Here is a 20,607-nt window from a genome sequence, read left to right on the forward strand (position 1 = left end):
AAGGGGGGCAAAGCAAGGCTTCAGAACCTTCTCTAGATAATTCACTGTGCCCAGTATTAAAGAGTGTGTTGGAAAACAAGTGCAATGATGTATAATTGCCAACAATAATGCCTAATTGGGCATTTTCCCATTGATGAATTTATTACTGTGACAAGCCTTTCTCTCTGTTCCTTTGCCCAAATATTTCACTATTGTTTCCCACTATGGCCATGGATTATTCACTATATTTTAGCTAACCTACAGAAAAATCCTTTGGCAGTCATTTTAAGGTGCTGCAGTGAAAAGTCTTTGACTGAATGGATGTTCATAAAATATAAATATTATGACCCAGATCAATAGGAAGCTGTTATTGCTTAATGACCATGAGATGATCTGTATCTTATAGTTTCAGGAATTGGACGCTGAAAGAAATTGGCTTTCCTCTCTCTCTCCTCTCTCTCTCTGTCTCTCTGGAATTTCTGAAAATTCTGCTTAAAGCCAATGATCACAATGTTTTGAAAAGGAACAATTCTATTCCTTGAGCAATGCAAAATAAAAGACACTATATTTTTAAATATCTGAAGGACTCACAATACTGATAGAGGAGGGAAAAACAGGTAAGGTCATACTAGTGAAAACTTTCATCATCTCCCTGCTCTGCTTTTGCTGCTGCTCTCCCCTCGAGGAGAGAGGCACCTGCAGTAGCCATCCCATAATGATCTGCAGTAGCTGACCTTGATGTGGGACTTCTGTATGGGTTGGAGAGATGAGGAAAAAATGCAAGTTGATGTGAATTATTTCTGGGCTATGAAAGGTGTGTGTCTGTGTTGAGTTTGTCTGCTGGCTAATAGGTGAGAGTATTGTTTTGCTTAATGCAAGCATGCAGCCAGCATTTTCTATCCCTGTGAATAATAACAACAGTACTTCGAACTGGGCCTGGAAAGAATAACCAGTGCAGCTGATATGAGAAGGGTGTGACATATGCTACCTTGCCCCCAATGGGATTCTAGCAGCTATGTTCTGAAGCAGCTGAATTTTCTGATCCTCAATGGCAGGCCCATGTAGAGCATGTTACAGTAGTCTTGTCTGGATGTGGCAAGAGTATGGATCACTTCAGTTGGAGACACTGGCCATGGAATCTCTGTAAGCAAAGTTTATTTCTCCAGAGCTTTAGATCCTTCTCCTTTGGAGGGCTTAACTCCTACAGACCACCTAATGATGAGAAGCTACCTGTTGGTAACAGTCTAGTATAATGCTTAACAATGCGGGAGGGCTGTTTTTCTAAACATAGATATATATCTCTGTGTCAATATGTGTAAGAGATCTATACTTCTGACTGCTTGTGTAGAATGACAAACCACTTCATAAGGGATTTGCTGGGAGGGGTGAGGAAGTCCCACATTAAGCTCCGGTTGAAGGAATCTTTTAAAAGATCTCCATTCCTTCCTTAGGAGACTATGAGAACAATAATAATAGCTGTAGGGGTTTTGTGTGTGTGAGTGTTTTGGTATCTGTATACAGTGGATCATCTCTGGAGAAAACTCATCTTGTTTCTATTTTGATTACCAGCTGGTTGTATAAACACTATAGAAATGAATAACAAATTGGCATTAAATTACCCCTTGCAATAACAAGTCAGTTTAAGATATCCATGAGATTGCTTCACAGCATGCTAATCCTTAATCATGTTAAAGTTGGGATTACAGATATACATGTTTAGTGGAATTAGCAAATGGCGACCTAGCCACTTTGGGGCCAACGGAATGTTTATATTTTTGATTTTATGTATCTGTTTTGCCCATGCATTTTCTCTCTCAAATAATTGGATGAAATATTAATTAATACATTGCCCAAAAAGTATTCTAGAGAGTTATTGGGAATAAACACTGGAGAAAAGAAAACTCATTTTGATGGAATTAATCCTCCTAGAAATAAGGAGCAGCAAAATATTTAATCATGGCATATGCAACGTAATGACATTTAGAGTCTTCCGGAAATTGAGCTTATACAACTTCCTTAATTTAAAGGACAGTATAATGCTTAAGCATTTAATCTCCTTAGGAATGATTCAAGCTCCTGAAAAGTTTCAAGGGGACTTTCTAATGTTAAGAAATTCCAAGGATGACTCACAATTTGCTTTCTCTCATACACCTAACTCCAAACAGAAACTACCCTAAATCAATCTAAATTTTGTTTATCTCTAAGATTTGGTGCTCTGATAGTCTTGAATATTGTACTGTGAAAGATGCAAGAATTTATAATTATACAGTAAGTACTTTAAACAGACTTGAAATATATGGAGTGCTTAAATTTAAATTCTCAGTCATATTCACAATTACTATAATACCGGAAAAGTTTGGCTTTGAGAACTGAGGAACTTCCTCATCGATTATGTTGCCAGATGAAAATACCTCAGTTGGGACAATGTTATGTTTTCAGAAAATATTTGGGATTTTCTTTATTCATTTAAGATATAAGAATAGGTTTGTTGGATGAGACCAAAGGCTCATTTAGTTCAGCATTCTATTCCCCAAGGGTCCAATGAAGGAATCTCAACATCTCCTCCATCCAATTTCAAACCATACCAGACTCTGCTTAGTTTTTGCAAATGTGTTAGCAGTTTTATTGCTGCCCTGCTCACCTTACCACACTACCCAAGACTATGATTTGGCTAGGTCAACAAGTAAGTTCCAGAAGTGAACTGGCTGTTTGGTGGAAGTGTGTGGGAAACAAAGATATCCACTGATGGCAATGGTAAGGACCAAAGTAGTGGTTGGGTTAGTTGGGTTGTTCATCTTCCCTTCTGTTCCTGGCAGAGGCATCCTATTAGGAATCTGTAAATCTGAATAGTCAAAATGATGCACATATTAAATTTGAGGCAAATATTTAGTTCAGCTTCTACTACCACAGTATGCTATCTCATTCATCAAAAGAAATGTTTGACTGAATAGCATTTTGCAAAAACATTTTCCTGCTATATTTTCAAAATATGCACTTTATCGAACCCATAAATATTTTTCAAAACACCTTCGGCAGGCATGAATCAAGCAGAAGAAATACAATTGAAAGACCACAAAATCACCACGAAGTCAATATAGTCCTTACCACAAGGACTATACCTACCACTGTCTCAAAGAACCAACTGCCTCTGCTCTGCCTTTCAGGCAAGACACATTCTTGCTGTGGTGGATGTAGTTACAACAAGCATTACAGATTAAGCTGATCTACAATTTCAGGGCATAACATGTCCTTTTTTGTAGGTTGGGTAAAATCACATAAAGACCCACTGACATGAACAACAGGCTTCATTGCATCAAAGCCTCCTTTGCCAGTGAAGCTTTGCCAGCATTACAGTATACCCAATAACACTTTGATCTTGCTAGATTCATTGGAAAGGAGTGGGTTATAAATTTTTCTGTTCCCCTTGCAATACTTCCCCACAAAAAGTATAAAAAAAATAAATTGAAAGAATAAATTTCAAGCTCATCTAGGCAGATAGCTTCCGTCCTAAAGCAAATCTAGGGACAGGTTTAAAATTAAATTCTTTGTGGAATGCAAGTCAATATAATAGCAGTCTGTAATGTGGTTTCTATTAGAAAATATAAATCATACTCAGTTTCAATAAAATCACAATGCAAGATATCTGATCATAAAGTATTGTTTTGGAACATTGTTTGAGAATGTGAAGCATTCAAATCAATGACACCAAACCTACTCTGACTTCTCCAGTCCAACCGTAATATACCTTCTGTCCACCTATATATTACATTTATAGGCTGTATAGTTTTTCCTTCTTTGTGAGAAGTCTGGCCATAAGGTGAGAATATATCTAGGCACAAATCTAATGCCATTGCCTGGGATTAGTTGCTCTATTTTGATAAGAGTTGCTAGGATTACCTTGATGAGGTAGGCTGAGGAGAGCTCATGAATCTTATGTATTATCCACATACTGAAAAAGTTCAATATTGTCTTTTTTGACTGGAAGCAACTCTCAGGGGTCTTAAAAGGGAGTGTTTCTCAGCCCTGCTATCAGAGGTCCTTTTAAATGGAGAGGACATATCAAGGATGTGTTCTACCAATGAACTATGACTTCTCTCTTATTTAGGCAAGAAATCCATACTATTGGTTCAGTAGGACTTTAGGCAGGAGACTGGAGACAGTTTAAGCAGAATGTGGAAGTTAAGAAACAATACCTTGTAATAAACAAATGAGATCCTGTGACAACGGTGGTCAGGTTATGTCTAGGATGCTTGGACTCAGGACTCAGTTCTAGTAAGTAAAATTAGTCTGTGAAAGAAATATATTGAAAGAAATTAGAAAAATACATTTGTTTTAACTTATTTTATCTTTGTGACTTTAAAAATAATAATATAACCCACTCTGGGACCTTGTGGAGGTTCTGGCTATCAGTTCCGGCTACCCATGATGGCTATGAACTATTTCGAGTGTGCGGGGCTGTACAGCCCTGGATACCAGCTACTGGGATTCACAAGTAGTGGGGGTTCAGTTGCAATCAGGAGAACCAGTGTGGTGTAGTGGTTAAGAGCGGTGGACTCGTAATCTGGTGAACCGGGTTTGCTTCCCCACTTCTCCATATGCAGCTGCTGGGTGACCTTGGGCTAGTCACGCTTCTCTGAAGTCTCTCAGCCTCACTCACCTCACAGAGTGTTTGTTGTGGGGGAGGAAGGGAAAGGAGATTGTGAGCCGCTTTGAGACTCCTTCGGGTAGTGATAAAGCGGGATATCAAACCCAAACTCTTCTTCTTCTTCTTCTTGCTTCATTAGCATCATCCTGCACATTTGAATGATTTTTTTTTTAAAAAATAAGAAACTAAGGCACAGCTTCAGCGAGAGTATATATATATTGCGTTTAAACAAGAAATGGTTGAAGTCATCCAGCTAATCTTGGATTAACTTGGAAATGATTCATGTTAAGTCCTCAAAACCAAAATCAATTTCTGAGCCATTCTGATGTTTGTAAATTGCTTCCCATTGAGCAGCCAAGCTCTCTCCTTCCCACCCACTCAGTTCCCAATTCCCTAACCTCACTCCCCTTTCAATACAACTTAGCCATATGGGACATTAGGAGTGGTCCTCTGAAGTCAATAGAAAGGAACATAGGAGGAATGGTATTTTTCTACTCCTTCCCTCTGATCTCTAGCATATTCACTGAAAGAAGGAAAAGCCCCACTATCTATTGTGAAATGTATCCCCCCAACAACAAATGCTATAGTAGTGTGAGGGGTATGCCCGTAATGTGAATCACCCCAAACATGTTTTAGAACTGGAGTTCAGAAAACTTGATCAGCATCCCTTTTTAAACAAATGTGTACCCAACATTTGTGCCTCCTGTTTTTTAAGTTACTTAAATGGAAATCTGCAGGGAGATTTTCAACTTTCAGAAAATAGATATTGACTTTGACCTCAAAACATTCCAGATAGTCTCCCAAAAGAGTGACAGATGGGTTTAGGAGAAAAAAAATATGTATCTCAGAGTCAATGTTTTATGAATGTTTTAAATGCCACACACAGATAGTTAAAAAGAGCTTTGGTGAAGAAAGATCAAATAGAGAGTCCTAAAGGAATCATGTTCCATATGTTTCTTCCCTGAGAAGAGGGGGGACTTCATATTTCATGTGTCAGGCTTCCCCATCACTGTGATTGGCTTTCATGTTGCTGCGTTGAATCTCATCTGTGGATGCAAAGCCCATTCTTTGTCAAACGTTGCAGAAATAAATTGGGTTTGTGTATCTTTGTTTTTCTATGGGTCCCGGAGCCAGCTTGTCTTTTTCTTCTTTTTCATGGACGCTTATTCATTTTTATGCCCCAAAATATTACCATAGGAGGAGGAAGTCATATCGCTTTTGGTTTTCTCAGTAGATATATTTTAAACTTTGCTTTCACAGCAGATTTGCCGCTGTTTCTAAAAAAAGTGTTTATGAGAACACAATGAGAAGAAACTACGTGTCATGACACATATTTAACTTCTTTCGAACAGAGAAGGTTGCTGAAAATTACAGACAATACACGATGTGGTAATGTTGACGGCAATGATTAATTAAACCTTTGTGTCTTGTTTTATAAGTATCTTAAATGTCATATAGTGATTAATTTAATGTATGTAGGACACAATTCTCTCTTGCAGTACAAAGATACCAGATATAGCACAATTACTCACCTGCTTTTAGAAGTACTAACCAAGAAGCTAATAAAAGTGGTTTTGTGGTGAAGGTAATTCACTGTTGCTGGATTTCCAACTCACATGTTGTTTAGGCAACCAAAGGCCTAAGGGTTTCTGCTCAAGCACAGTGGTTTTCAAACATGTATTTTCAAGAAATGGTATGGATAAAGTGGACAGAGGAAAGGTTTTCTCCCTCTGCCATAACTCTAGAACTTGTGGACATCCAAAGAAGGTGAAAGTTGGAAGGTTCGGGACAGACAAGAGAAAGTGCTTCACACAGCACACAGTTAAGCTATGGAATCAACTCCCATGACATGCAGTGATGGCCACAAACTTGGATGGTTTTAATAGAGGTTTAGATAAATTCATGGAGGATGAGGTTATCAAGGGCTACTTACCCTGATGGCTAAGTTCTACCTCCATGGTTAGGGGCATTATGTTTCTGAATTCCAAATGCTGGTAAAAGCAGAAGGGGAGAGTGCTGTTGCACTCAGATCCTGTTTTTGGGCTTCACATAGGTATTGGTTTGGCCACTGTGAGAACAGGATGCTGGACTAAATGGGCCACTGGCCTGATCCAGCAGCTTCTTATGTTCTTAAGCACATTCCATTTCAACTTTTCTACCAAGGAAAACCATTAATGTCTGTCATGAAATCACTGTTTATTGCAGAGGATTCTTGGATATGTTGTAGGGCACAGAGTTTGTACTGTTGTGCCTGCTTGCCCCATAGGAACTGAAAGTATGCCCCCAACCACAGCCCTCTCTGCAGCTGCAGATTGAGGAAAGAGTGGTACTGGTTAGCAATGTCCCTCATAAAAGATTGACTGGTATTATTCATGTTTTTAAAAAGAAACTTGAGACTTGAGTTCCTTAATGAAGAGTAAATATAGAATAAAAATAATTAGTGTAGTGCGGGGATGGGGGATCTCTGTCCTTCCAGATGTTACTGGACTACAACATCGCTGACCATCAGCCATGTTTGCCGAGGATGATGGGAGTTGGAGTCCAGCAATATATGGAGGACTACATGTTTCCCATCTCTACTCTAGTGCGTAAGTGCTTAACTTGGCATATACCAACAGCTACGGTTATGCAACATCTCAAAACATTACACCACAGTAATGCCATCACAGTAAAATTATATTGCTGTCACAGTCTTTGGGTGTTCTCAGGTCTATACCTTACTGCATATGCCTGAGGAGAATTTCAAAATCCAGTCAGTTCTGGATTATTCTATCTACTCCATTGCTGGCCTCTCCACAACATTTCAAGAATTTTCCTTCTTGCACATAAGAAACTATACACAAACTTTGGCTTCTATCTTATTACTGTAGGAACAATGACTTCCCCACCATTGCTTCTCAAACAGTGAAGCGTTTCCTCAAACGTAGAGATATACTGAATTAAGTATAACCCACAGGGTCTCTTCAGTTGTTCGAGGAAACAGGATACCAATCCAGTGTCTTCAATTTCGAAGAAAGAGATAAAATGTTTATTGCTTGTAGCCATAAGCCATTGCATTAAAAAAATGTCTGAAACACAGACATCCAATATGTACAGTTAAATTATTAATTCACATCTAGCAGACAAAGCATGATCACCACCCCATTTAATTCCAAATGCTCTACTTAGTTGGGGGTTGGGGTTTGTTTGTTGTTACTATGTTATGTATTTTTGTGTTTTTATATTGCAAATTGCCATGTGATCCTTAGATAAAGGGCAGTATAGAAATTTAATAAATAATAATGGCAGTTCAGATTAAGCCAGAATTTCCTGGAGTCGGGGCAGGATCATGCCCACCAGTCCTGCTCCCCATGTCCTGCTCTCTGGGCAGCAGTTGGGCTTGTCTTCAGACTGAAGAGGATTTGTAAGCATGTTCAGTTGAAATAATAATAATAATAATAATAATAATAATAATAATAATAATAATAATAAAATTATACCCCACCCATCTGGCTGGGTTTCCCCAGCCACTCTGGGTGGCTCTCAACAGAAATAAAAACACAATAAAACAACAGACATTAAAAACTTCCCTAAACAGGGCTGTCTTCAGTTGTCTTCTAAAAGTTAGATAGTTGTTTTTTCCTTGACATCTGATGAGAGACCATTCCACAGGACGGGTGCCACTACTGAGAAGGCCCTCTGTCTAGTTCCCTGCAACCTCACTTCTCACAGGGAGGGAACCGCCAGAAGGCCCTTGGAGCTGAACCTCAGTGTCTGGGCTGACTGATAAAGTGCTTATAAATCTCTCCAGAAATGTATGATGAGGTGAATGGCCTCACATAGCTTTAGCAAATCGCCTGACAACACTTTATTTGATTTGTCCATCCAAGGACCACTTGTGGAAAAGAGACCCCCCCCCACCCAACCAACTAAACATTATAGCTTTAGCATTTGATAGTTACAGACTGTAAAAACATAATATAGTGATAATTGTTAATAGAGAACAAGACAATATAAGGGTAACATGCTTACTGCTGTGAGTTCTTTCAAGAATGAGCAGGATATAAATGTAAAGAATAAATGAATTAGTAAAATTAGATTAATCTTCTAGCCCTTAGAAGGGGAGAAAATAATAAAGAAACAGTCTGGCTAAAACTGAAAGCAGTTAATCAGTTGCTTGCTTTATTAGTATTTTGATTTCATGGGTAGATAGAGGGTGTTATTTTCTGATCTAATTATTTTGGGTGAAAATAAGAGCAAAGCTAAGGAGTTTCACAGACATTATATGAAGAATAAGAAAGTTGCAAGTGCTTAGGATTAGGAACAGGTCTCTTTCCCAATCTTCTCTTTGCCAGCTAATTGCCAGAAGTCAACAGAAGATTCTTCTGGAGCTTCTTTTGAAACTCCAGTCTTGTCCTCATTTGTAGTCTGCTATCCACATTCTCCTGAAGTGATTGCATGCTGCATAAATACAACAGATTATTTTTCCTGCCAAACCGTCCCACGATCATGCTGATTCAACTAACACCTTTGTGGTTTACATGTGGTTTCTGGGTTATAGCAAAGTAACAGAGCAGAACAGTGTAGAAAAATAAAATTCTTGATTTTTTTAAGACGGGTGGCACACAGGAGGAAAAAACCCAAAATGGTTTTCATTTAATATCACAAGACTGTAGGTACGAAAGCTACAGCAAATGTTATTTCCCTGAAGGTTAGTCTTTTAGGAGCACTGTCTGCCAGGCCAGTTTCTGCCTTCATCAGTGTTACCTTTCTTCCTTCTGATTTTATTTTGTCTAATGCTCCATCAGCCTCCTCACTCAAGTATTTTAAATCCCTACTTCAATAGGATGGGGCAGTTGCATATCTATGATTTAGGAGAATGTTGTTTTGTCCTTGAAAACATATGCAATTTCAGTTTAGTACTCTTGTCAGTGCTCAAGCTTTCCCTGGTTTCCTTCAGAGTTAATTAGTAGCGGCATTCCTTGTTGACCCATGGGTGCTGCCATCACTTTCAATGCTCATATTTCAGTCTTCATGAATGATCACACACACACACACACACACACACACACACACACTGGTGCCTCTCATGCAGATTAGGTTTGATAAAGGATGCAGAAAGAACTTAACATGCATTTATTTGGTTCCTATCCCTGCAGTTCATTGCCAGCGGGTTGGTTGCAAATTAAAAGTGCAAAACATCGGCATAAAAACAATAGCCTAAAAAGAGAAGCAGGTACAAGACAACCAAAAAAGGTCATGATGTTAAAGTCTGACGTTAAACACCAATGAAAGCATGAGCAAAAAGCCAAGTCATTCATGGTGCCAGGAATTTAACAGCTTCAGTGCTGGTGACAACTCAAAGGGGAGGGGGCTCCTAAGCCATTGTACCACCACCAAGATCAGCAAGTCCTCTTCTCCTAGAACTGTTTCCATTCCTGCTGCTGCTATACAAACTTTGGACCTAAGAACTAGTGCTGTAGTTTGTTTTCTGCCTTCTCAGTCCCAATCCCTTTTACTTCTGTGTTGTGTCATTTAGATTGCAAGCTTAAGGGTAGGGGCTGTCTCATTATTGAACTTCCTATCTCATTCTTAGGGACACGGGTGGCGCTGTGGGTTAAACCACAGAGCCTAGGACTTGCCGATCAGAAGGTCGGCGATTCGAATCCCCGCGAAGGGTGAGCTCCCGTTGCTCGGTCCCTGCTCCTGCCAACCTAGCAGTTCAAAAGCACATCAAAGTGCAAGTAGATAAATAGGTACCGCTCCGGCGGGAAGGTAAACGGCGTTTCCGTGCGCTGCTCTGGTTCACCAGAAGTGGCTTAGTCATGCTGGCCACATGACCCGGAAGCTGTACGCTGGCTCCCTCGGCCAGTAAAGCGAGATGAGCGACGCAACCCCAGAGTCGGTCATGACTGGACCTAATGGTCAGGGGTCCCTTTACCTTTTATCTTATTCTTGGAGCCTCTTTCAGCCAAAGTGTGGGTAAAAATGATTCAAGCAAATAAATTTGCTTTAACAGATGCTTCTGTGCTGCTTTGAGAGCCCAAGGAAGGTCTGAAGGGGAGGATAAAATATTTTAATAAATAACTATCAAAACAACTATTTCTATCAAAAATCCTGCCCATGAGCCAGAATGGCTGGATGGACAAAGTGGGCCTTTCAAAAACTTCCACAAAACAATGTGGCAGCAGTTCATAGCTACCTGTAACTATTTCACTCTTCACTCTTCAAGGTTCAAGAATAAGAATTATCTTAGTGATGCACAAATGAAGTCACAACCTAATTCTATTTCTCACAGAAATATTTCAGTTTTCATTTTCAGTGTTTTTAAAAACACACTTTTTATCATGAAGATGAACGTTGCTACCTCTGAAAACCCAGAAGAGATAACACTGAGATTTTTATATGCCATCTTTTTAAAAACACACATACACACGCACCAGAATGACATTTACATACCCTTCAAAACCCACATTAGTTTGCACCATTTATTGAGAAGAGTCATTATTTATTTTGGATTGAAGGCTACCGTTGAAGGTCTGATATATCCCTAGACAAAAACAAGACTATTTTTCAATATTTTTTATTCCTCTGTGGTGTCATTTTGAAGCACCACTTACATATATCAATCACACCAGTGTTTATGACTCAACGCTGGAATTATACAAAGAGTGCAAAGCAGGGCTGTATATTCATCCAAGTCTTCGCAGTCATGCATTAAAACACTCTTAACAGTTCAGTATACAGTACAAGCTCTAAGTTAGCAAATTTCGTTTTAGAAACTTTTTTTGCAGAAGTTTTTGAATGAAAAGCAGGTTAGTTATTCTGAGGATATGCAGCTTTCTTTTCCTAGAGTGATTTCTATGTTGGCAAACGACCTTTATTACTGTCTGTGTGTGCACACACATGCCCTTGCTGGAATTTTCCGGGTGGTAACTGGTGGCACTGTGTTTTAGTGGTTCTATTCCTGCTTACAGAGGGTGGCTCTAAGTAATGGTCTGTTGGCCTCTCGCAGTTGTGTTGAAAGGCCCACAGGCTATCATCTTGCCTTTTCAACACTTGAAGCTGCAAGGTGTGGCTGTTAGGAGATTTGGAGCAAGGCGTCCACCGTACGCTGGTGACACTCACCTCTGTTTCTGAATCAGGTGAGGCTGTCTTGGATCAGCATTTGAAGTTGATGTTGATGTGGATGAGGATGAATGAACTGGATCCTGGCAAGACAGAAGCCCTGTGGTTGAGCATTTCTCAAGTTCAGGCCATTGGCCACTAGCCTCTTCTTTATGAAGTTTCACTCTCCCTGAAGGAGCAGGCACATAGCTTGAGAGTGCTAGAACCCTCATTGTCACAAAGAGGTGCAGGTTTCCTCGGTGGCCAGGAGCACTTGCTACCAGCATTTGCTAGTATGCCAACTCCCAGTGCCCCTGGACTGCTGTAATATTTTATTATATGCTGGTGATTTATAAATCAATGATATAACTACTAGTGGCATAACAAGCTGGACTATTTTGTAGGGCTTGTGTAAGCTGCAATCTCTCAGCACTCAAACCCCTGCAAAAAGGCAATAATAACAATGGATTTTATTGATATTTGCATTGGCAGGGACAATGTGTTAACAACATTTTTCACATGAAAGAAGAGCGGTGTATTAAAGAGTATGAGCTTCCCTGCTCCCTTTAGTTTACAGGTGGACGGGCTACCATCTCATCACAGCTATACAAAAATGCAATTTGCGTACACATTACTTGGGTGGGGGACTGCACTGCAATGTTTGGAGAAATGTAGATTTAGACCAACGGCTGTGCCCCATTTCCTGTATTGTTTCGGGAAGTATGAGTAAGGTAGGATTGCCTCGAATTGGGAACTGTACTGAACTCCCCACTCCCATTCCTAGTCTCAGCTCCACTTTGGGGGGGCGGGCGATGAGTGTATACAGGATGGGGCATGTATACCCTATTGCCTGTACATTTTGAGGACAAGGCTGTTTGCAGACAGTAGCAGGACATGAAAAATTGGTAGGAAACAATGTTGTAAAAATGTAAAACAAGGCACCGCCATGATGATTGGTGCTTCTTCTTCTTTGAAAAACCCTCTTGGAAAGCAGCACCTTAGAGGCCTGGTGCAGGCAAAGTCTGGAGACCTTGGGAAATCACTGGGGGTGTTGATTTGCCAGCTCAGGCCCAGCTGCTGAAAGTTTGCCTTGCACACAACAAGAAAGACATTTGTTTTGCTGACAGCTGCTTCCCACACAGCTGTCCCTAGAAAACTTTTTTGTTTTGTTTTACCACCCAGAGCCAATTAAAGCCAAGAGAACTGCTTCCATTCACTGTCGTGGGCCCTGAATGAGGCAATAGCTGCTCATCCTGAGAGAGAGAGAGAGAGAGAGAGAGAGAGAGAGAGAGAGAGAGAGACAGAGAGACAGAATGAGCAAGATCTTGCATGTGTGTGAGTGAGCTAACAAACAACATTTTGTCCTACTCAGACTAGTCTAAATTATGGCTGTCCTACTAAATTTGTACCACTCATGAATTACACATATATTGTTACACTCCCCCACTTCTGCAAGCAGGTCCAAGGATACAGCACTTACCCAATCTATGTTTCCTTTAGAAATATGTTTGGGTGCATTGAGTCCAGTGGCATGTAAGCACCTAACCCTTTCTATATAGGGGACCAGGCTCCCAGGACAGTACAAATGCCCCTTTATGAGCCTGTTCCTGTGGCTCTGTGGCTATGATCTTGCTCTCTGGAGATGGATGCATTGATTCCTTTGCGGCTGCCTGCCTTTCTCTTGCCATCTAAATCACAGCTGAGATATTCAGCAGCCAGGCTTTTCCTTATGAAAGGCACATTTGAATTTCTGAGGAAGTACACTAAAATCCCCATAGCCTGTATCCCACTACATTGCTTTTTCCTCACCTAAGCTATAGGTTGCTGCTGTCTCCATGACTATGTGGCCCCCATCCTTCTTCCTTTCAAATGGGGTTACTCCATTCACACAGGCACCAATCCAAATGTGTATCATTTTCCCTGCGAACCTTGGTACCTCAGTGGGACTTAAGTTCTTGGTTTTAGATTTGTCTCTTTTGCTTGTGTTATATATAAATGTGCAGCTCAAGATAACAGGCTTTTTAGGCTTCCTAGTGTAGCCACAGCACTCATACAATACTCCACACAAATTATGGTACCATCTTTAGGGATGTCTATCTGCTTTTTAATGCCAGGGCTTTCGAGCCAGAATGCTTTCTCAGAATACCTTAGAGCCATCATTTTAATGCTGTACCTTGTTTAAAAGCAGAAGAACTGCAAGCTTTGGAGAAAGCATTCTCCTACCTGATTCAAGTATCTAATTGAAAATTAATTTACAGCCACTATTTTCTAGGTAATGGAATTTGTCAGAGAGTTTGATACCCATGTAAACCAATAAGTAAGTTTGTCCTGACCATTTTAGGTAAGAGACATTTATTTATTCAGTGCATTCATACCCACCCCACTCTTCGGCCACAAAAACTGCCAGATCAGTGTACATACAGTCAACACAGTCCTTTCCCACAGGTTTACAATCTAAAATGAACGACACAAGAGGAAAACAGGATAAGGAGGGAAGAGGAAAAACTGACAAACTCAGGCACCATTTCTTAAAGCTAAATAGCAGCTCTTATAAAGCCTCGCTCCATGCCCAACAAGTGCAGGATGCCTTTGCTCAGCGGTGCTGTGGCCCATAGATTGCTGTAAAATACAAGGCAAGGTTTTGCCCCATGTTGATGGAGGGGCATAAAGGATTGATTGTATATAGGCTCAATTTCATGCAGGCCATCATATTGTATTGTCCGTATATCACACACTAATAGATGGAGAACACTGGATACAGCCCAATAATTCTAAAAGATTCATATGAACATTTTGATGTTTGTGTTTCATATAGTTTATAGCGATCTGTTTCCTCTCCCCAGTGTCTTCAAATCAAGCGCTAAGCAGGCATCAGCACTTGAACTCTCTATGCCACCCTTTTATTTTTGGAGGGCCGAAACACTTGTTTTAATGGAGAATATTCATAACAACCCCCTTTTTGACTTCTGGTTTTCCTCTAGCTAAAGCTACTCATGTGAACTTAATGTCTTCTTTTATCCAGCTTACACTGAGGTCACCGCTGTGAGATTTATTTGATTTCACAGTTTGGCTAATTAATTTGCTCATTCTGAGCATTTGCCATCAGTGTTGCTTTTGGAGAAGTACTACGAATTTGCACGGTACAGTGCATCTGGAATAATTATTACCCCACTGAATTGTTATTATTCAAAATCTGAAGTGAGAGGCGAATTCCCAACTGTGATAAAAGGGTTCTGTTGTGGTTTTATCAGTCGAAAACAACCACATGGAGTAAATTGGGGAGAAAACACCCTTAAAATGTTAAACAGCACATATCCCCCATGCCTGCTTTCTTCCTCTCACCTATAGTAGATTGAGTCTTAATTTTATTGTCAAAATAAGGCAGAACTCAGAATTGAGCCATCTCTCTAATGAGAGCTGGCTAGTAACGAGAGATGGGGTGGGAAATGGGTCACTATTAAAATATATCGGTGAATTCCTGGTACTTTTAAACACCAATATGCGAAATTCATCTCTTAAAAATTAGACTTCGGGGGGGAAATAATAATGTTGAGTCAGAAGCTGGAGATCTAGTATCTCAGAGGATCAAAAGAGCTAAATAGATATAATTTAGGCCAATAATGTATGTGGAGAGATATTAAACCATCTAGAGGGCATGAAAAATGTTAACAGGGTAAGAAAAAAATAAAGGATAGGGAAGCTTATCAAGAGTTACCCAGCAGTGTATAACTAGGATTAATGAGGTGAAAATGAATAAAGACAATTTCCGGGTGAGCATCAGGAATTACAGCTTCATGGTGAGCTCTTAACTTTGGACTCCAGCTGTTTTCCAATGAAAGATTTGGAAGCTTGACATGTTTTGCTCTTTATTGGACCAAAGAGTAGATGGTAGGCAACTAGAAAAAAAAATCTTAATTGGTAGGGTGGGGAAACTTGGGATCTTTATAGTTTGTGCCTCTGTCCCACGTTTCATTTAAGCCGTTCATGTTTTGGATTCAGTCCTATGTCATATTCATCCGAAGCTTCATTTCTTGGCTTCCTCTTTTTCATCCAGATTCCAGAATCACTTACTTGTCCCTGGGAAGCAAATGATAATCTTACTAGAAAGTGGTAGGAGAAATTTATAGGCTATGAGGGCCCCCTGGCTTCAAAAGGCTTGTGATAATTAACATCCCATCTTGGCATTGCTTTCCTGTAACTAATTACTCATTACTCTTTTCCCTGTTGAATTATATTCCTAGTGAACCCAAATAAAAACCCAGGAAATTAAAGGGGGGGGGGGCTCCCATTATTGCCATTAACCAGTTACTGTAAGCTGAATTTAGAAGTGATTTCTCATCAAGCCTTGGAATCCAACAAGAATAATGTTGCTTGAATTTTGTATTTCAACTTAACTGAGTTGTGGTTCAAACTTACATTTGCAGCTTTTAAAAAAAATCATTACAGTACAGTGCTACCCTATCTGTGGTCCACCTATGTTAAGGAAGGCAATTAGACTAGTGGAGCAAAGAAATCCTTTCCAAGATCAATTCTGAAGGTTCGTATGTTTGGCTCGTAAAATGTATTGTGTGTTACGTATGGAAGTTAAACCTTATGTCAATAGTTGCAACCACAGAGTTCAGACTGCTGGTAATGGCAACACCCTAGACCGCAGCATATGAAAACAAGTTATTATATTTCCTTAGGTGTAACAAAAACTGTTAACCAGAAAACCCAGAAAAAATGGCTTTTCTCATTAGGACTGATAGATGAAAGGAAACGGAAAGTATCAGTTACCAAGACATGCAGCATGCTTTGAAGTGAAGGGAGAAGTATTGCAGGTAAAACCGAAAACAAAGGGTTAGTTTGTTGTGCACTAACAACTTAATCATATAGACAAAAGCACAATATCCACATTAGATCATCACACGTGACATGTAGGGAGTACAGACACTTATAAGTCAAATGTGAGTTTCCATACCTTTTCAAAAGTTGAAGTGGTTATGTGCATAGGGAAATTTTTGCATGACATTAGAAGTGGACCACATAGCTTTTAAAGTGCAACAGAGAAGGTTGCACTTTATGGGCCTCTGCAAAGTGGGCCACAGCTGTAGACAGAACTATTAGCAGAGCCTAGCAAATCCAACCAACATGGGTCCTTCAGATACCATTTTATGCATCTAAATGAGCATCTTAAATTGGGCTGTCTCAAACTGGCAGCCAGGAATGGTGTGACATGGCCACACTGAGCTCTGCTGTCCAGTAACTGCAGACTCGATTTGCACTAACTGCAACTTCTAGATCATCATCAATAATAATAATAATAATAATAATAATAATAATAATAATAATAATAATAATTTATTTATTTGTACCCCACCCATCTGGTTGAGTTTCCCCAGCCACTCTGGGTGGCTTCCAACAAAATATTAAAATACAATAGTCCATCAAACATTAAAAGCTTCCCTAAACAGGGCTGCCATCAGATGTCTTCTAAAAGTCTGGTAGTTGTTTTTCTCTTTAACATCTGGTGGGAGGGTGTTCCACAGGGCGGGTACCACTACCGAGAAGGCCCTCTGCCTGGTTCCCTGTAACTTGTCTTCTTTCAGTAAGGGAACTGCCAGAAGGCCCTTGGCGCTGGACCTCAGTGTCCGGGCAGAACCATGGGGGTGGAGACGCTCCTTCGGGTAAACTGGGCTGAGGCGGTTTAGGGTTTTAAAGGTCAGAACCAACACTTTGAATTGTGCTCGGAAATGTACTGGGAGTCAATGTAGGTCTTTCAAAACCAGTGTTATGTGGTCTCAGCATTGACAGTATAAACAGAAAAAGTTTAGTGGGCCACTGATCACTGGCTGCATCCATTGGAAGTAGGGAGTCAAACAACCAATGAAAAGACCCAGGTTTTCCCACCCCTGCTTTAAACTTCTAACAAACACTGGGCAGGTTTGTTCTGTGTGGTTTTATACATACAGAAAGCTAATACATTTTCTTAGAAGGGGCAGTCTGATTGCCTACAAAAATGCCCTCCCCTCCTTTTACATTAGAAGATGACACTGAAATGTGTTGAGCCTGAAATAGATCTTTCGTCAAGCATATGAAGTTTGTTCCACTCTTTTCCTGTGCCTATCTTTCCTCAGTAAAGCTGAGGTATTTTTGCACAATATCTCTAGATACAAACAAGCAGCATTATTTTGAGTTACATCTCTAACAAGTAATAGAAGATAGGCTTTACTAAACATATTGCGGCAGGAATCATAAACATACAGGAGAATAAAATTCTATTTTGCACAAATAAGTACATCTTTCATAGAGACAGTTTTAATTAAATTTCTTTTTCATCTGATCTTAGCGTTACCGTCCACTGAATCCAATTTCATAAAGATCTGATGTATTTTTGATAATAATCTTTTGGCCTTTATTGGCCTTTAACTGATCTGTTCAGAAGCTTATAATCCCTAAATATCCCTTGAGTCATGTAGAATATAGGCCTGTAATGGTAAGTACTGCAAAATAGGAGGTTTATCATTTGCCCTTATTGCAATTCAAATATCTAACTGAATTGTTCAATATTATGCCAAACAAGAGTTCTGTCAGAAATAAACCAATAGGCTAAAGCTAATAATGGACTCGTGATGGTATTGAATGATAGTTGAAGATGCAAATATCATTAAATGTTGTAATTTAGAGCATCATTCTGCATCATGCAGGCTCCCCCCTCTAAATGATAAATTTATCAAATTTAGTTTGTACATTGTTTCTCTTGGGACAGCAATAAGAAGAGACAAAGGGTAAAGCAAAACTTGCTAGCCTGCCCTTTTAATGCACTTATATATTTCTTCTGAGCTACAAAACTTGAAATAAGATTTTCCTTGGTAAACAAAATGGCTTGGTGCGGGGAGTGTATTGTGTTACCACAGAAGTCATGGAAAGAGAATAGAATGCACATGCTGGGGGGGGGGGGAGGTCAGATGTGCAGACACACAAGCGGAACATGGGGTTCTCCTCCTCTGCCACCATCAAATCACAGAGCTCATGTGTCTCACTGACTGAACCATGGATCCAGTACTTTCTAGCTATATCCTTGTATAACAACATGGAGCTAAGGTACAGGTCCTTATGTATCCTCATCATTTTTGTATGGGATTCCATCAAAACGACCATGAAGTTATAGGTCGCTCTGGGTACTGAGATGTATTCAGTGATATGTTTGTGGCTTTGTTGTCATCTTATTGAAATATCCACGAGCATCCACGCCTTGCCCTGGATTGTCATTTTTGTGGTGTTGAAAATCGTCAAATCTGTGTCTCCAATCGCTTGAAAAAGCAAAGTGTGTGTGTACTCTTTCTGCCATTGGTAATGGTATTTTTAAAAAACTGTTTGCAAATAATATAGAAATGAGTGCTAAACTTGTACTATGCATATTCCAATACAGTTCCACTGCATTCTACCATAGTTCCAGAAGTGGATTTCACAGTGTACAAACTCAAATATAATGTGGAAGTTAACAGATAGGGAAATGTCGTAAAAACAGAATCATCTGCCGTGTTAATGCATCCTGTGAAAAGCAGATATTTATCTTGCTTGCTTAGAATATTTTGAGGGAAGCCACAATTGGTTGCATAAAAGCCATCAGTATCATTCTGATGTGCATGTATCAGTCATGTGCCTGCTTGAACTATACAGCCAGCACATGTCCTCATGGTCTCTTCCAACTCTACAGTTCTATGATTCTGAATTGCTGAACTCTGTTTAATGCGCCACTTGTATGCTGCTGCGCGTGAGTCTATGGTGTGTGTGCCCGCATCTCTGCTGAGCTGAGGGTGGCAGGGTGAGATATAACAAAGTCATGTTTGCAGACTGGAGTGGCTGTGGGAATTGCTGGTAAAAATTGAGACTAGCCCCGCAATGTGGCCCAGATCCTACACCCAGCCACATCGCAGAAATCTTTAATTATGCTTATAAAACAAAGAAACTGCTCTAATTTCTGATCCATATTCTTGTTTCCTGCACAACCAATAGCAAGCCATGGTTGCCAGCTTTAACAGTTATATAATCTGAATGCAATGTCTTGCTCTTTTTGTAGCAGAAGGTTTTTGAAAGCTTAGGTATCTGGAAAGGGCATGTTATTCGCCATATTAACTCACACTTTTCCCTAGTTCCATCTCATGCCTTTGGTAGAGAAACATCCATTAAAGTTAATGCAGATGTTGAAAGCTTGTCATTTTTTTTATGTGTATTTGACTCAATGTAGTGTATTAAACATATGCTTTTAAAGCCCAGCTCTGAATATTGTGTAAAAATACAACATTCCAGTTGTATGGATTTCAAATGAAAATGCATTACCTGATAATGAGATATACAATTATTATCTCTCTCCTACCATTCCATTTCCCCAAATCCTCAGAACAGAATGCCGCCAACTTATTATCACATAATATGGCAAATGGACAGTGTAAAATGGGTTAGGATAGATGTGTAGTTTTTAACAGTTGTCACAACTGAAACAGCATTCTTGTTTTACAAAACAAATGGAGCTTAGGCAAAGTAGACTAGAAATCATAGGTATATTACATGGAGGAGCAGCATGACAGGGGGAAAAAAAAGGAAGGGTAGGTCTATCCAGAACTTTGAAATCAGTAGCTTTGATTTCATATGTGTTTTGTTATGTATTTATTGTTTTTATACCCTGCCTTTCCTCCAGTGTGGAGTGCAGGATTGCTTCACATAAGGAATTATTGTTAAGAAGGATATTGACAAGCTGGAACGTGTGCAGAGGAGGGCAACCAAGATGATAAAGGGTCTGGAAACCAAGATTTATGATGGACAGTTGAGGGAATTGGGTATGTTTAGCCTGGAAAAGAGGAGACTGAGAGCAGATATGATAGACATCTCCTAATATATGAAGGGCTGTCACTTCA

The sequence above is a fragment of the Podarcis muralis genome, chromosome 2 (genome assembly GCF_964188315.1).
Source record: "Podarcis muralis chromosome 2, rPodMur119.hap1.1, whole genome shotgun sequence".
Lineage (NCBI taxonomy): Eukaryota > Metazoa > Chordata > Lepidosauria > Squamata > Lacertidae > Podarcis > Podarcis muralis.